This window comes from Abrus precatorius, unplaced genomic scaffold (genome assembly GCF_003935025.1).
Source record: "Abrus precatorius isolate BTA unplaced genomic scaffold, Abrus_2018 Scaffold1, whole genome shotgun sequence".
Lineage (NCBI taxonomy): Eukaryota > Viridiplantae > Streptophyta > Magnoliopsida > Fabales > Fabaceae > Abrus > Abrus precatorius.
In genome coordinates, this window is record NW_020874291.1 from 5,281,826 (window position 1) to 5,283,906 (window position 2,081).

General features: G+C 42.2%; 1 non-coding gene across 1 annotated transcript; it reads left to right on the top strand.

Moving 5' to 3' along the window:
• Positions 1–1,668: 1,668 nt before the first annotated feature.
• On the top strand, positions 1,669–1,774 carry LOC113861671. The gene has a single exon (XR_003504292.1). It is a non-coding gene; the product is annotated as a small nucleolar RNA R71 (small nucleolar RNA).
• Positions 1,775–2,081: the final 307 nt, after the last annotated feature.

The following is a 2,081-nucleotide window of genomic DNA, read 5'->3' on the forward strand; positions in this document are numbered from 1 at the left end:
ACAAGACTCTTAGCTAGAAGGGTACTTGAAAGAATTGAAAACTTGAAATACACCTTCCTCATCATCTAGCCTCAGTGTGAACTTCCCTTCTTGTACATCTATGATGACCCTAGTAGTGGCCAAGAACGGTCTCCCTAGTATGATGGGGACATCATCATCTTCCTCCATGTCAAGTACCACAAAGTCAGCAAGAAATATAAACTTCCCAACTTTTACTAGTACGTTCTCCATTATGCCTTTGGGGTATGTAATCGACCTATCTGCCAGCTGAAGTGACATAGAGGTTGGCTTAGGTTTATGCATTCGAAGCTTCCAGAAAACTAAATAAGGCATAAGATTAATACTTGCTCCTAAATCACATAAAGCCTTATCAATATGAGTTTTTCCAATTATGCAAGGAATAGTAAAACTCCCTGGGTCCTTAAGCTTAGGAGGAAGCTTTTTAAGGACTATAACTGAGCACTTCTGGGTGAGCTTCACAGTTTCATGTGCTCTCAACTTTCTCTTATTGGTCAAAATCTCCTTTAAAAATTTAGCATATTTGGGCATTTTGGAGATAGCATCAATGAAAGGCATATTGATGTGCACTTTGCCCAATAAATCTAAGAACTTGTGAAATTCTTCATCATAAGGAAGGTAACCTTGCAGCCGCTATGGGAAAGGTATCTTAGGCTCATAGGGCCTTGGTTGAACAAGAGGCTTTTCCTTCTCTTCTTTTTCAGGCTCCTTGCTTGAAGCACGGTCTTGCTCATAGTGATGCACGACCGTACTTTTATCACTATCAGGGGCGTGCTTGTATAAGCACAGTCGTGCTTCTATTGTAGCAGGGGCGTGCTCATCAGTAAGCATGGGTGTGCATGTAGAATCAGCATGGGCGTGCATGTGCCTCTGTTCTGCGATTCTTGTAATTTCTTTCCACTTCTAAGGGTGATGGCATTGCATTGCTCCCTTGGATTAGGTTCAAGCTGGGATGGTAGTGTTCCCATCACTCTTTGACTCAAAAGGTTCATAATTTGTTCCAATTGTGCACTCATCTTAGAAGAGTTGGCTTGTATTTCAGATTTGACCTCTACGAACCTCTTATTAGTTCTCTCAATATGTTGGTCCAATTTAGATTCAAGCTCTGTCATCCTCTTATGAGAGTAATGCACATATTGCATCATCTATTCTTGAAAGTTGGACTAAGAGCTAGGGACTTCTTTCCCTTCTGGTCTTGCTCCTTGATTTTGCATATGGGGAGGGCGATAAACACTTGAATTTTGACTTCCAAAACCATTCCCCCAAGAGTTAGGAGGATTACTCCTTCACTTTGAACTGTGATTGCCCATGAAATTTGCCTCCTCTTGCTTAGATTCTGGGCTTGCAGGAGCTCTTACAGGTTGGTCTTGAGCCTTCATTAAAGATTCTAGTTACTTTGTAAGGGTTGCCATTTGGTTCATTAGTGGGCTGCTGCTTTCTGCTTGGTAGACCGGGACGGTCTCTTTCCTCTTTATGTCGTAAGAGTCAGCGGTGTGCCACTGAAAGCTAGGAGATACCATCTCATCTATTAGCTTGTATACATCATCTGGATCTTTTCTTATGAGGGACCTTCTTGCTGCAGCATCAATTGTAGCCCTGGTGGTGATTGATAGGCCACTGTAAAAGATTTGTACCTATCTCCATGTCAGAAAATCATGATGAGGACATCTCCTTAAAATCTTTCCAAATTGCTCCCATGCCTCGAATAAGGATTCTGCTTCATATTGTTGGAACCACATATCTCCGTCATGAGTTTTGAGGACCTTGATGGAGGAAAGTATTGTCCCAAGAATTATTGAGTGAGGTCTTCCCAGGTTGTGATGGAGTTGGCTGGGAGTGAGGCAAACCAAGCATTCACCTTTTCAGATATCGAGAACGGGAAAAGACAGAGTCGAATAGCATCGTTGGAGACTCCATTGTATTTGATGGTATCTGTCAGTTGGAGAAACTTTGTTAGATGGAGATTGGGGTCTTCGTTAGGCATGCCTCCAAACTGTATGGAGTTCTGGACCATGGATATAAATGCTGGTTTAAGTTCAAAGTTGTTGGCCTCCACATTAGGG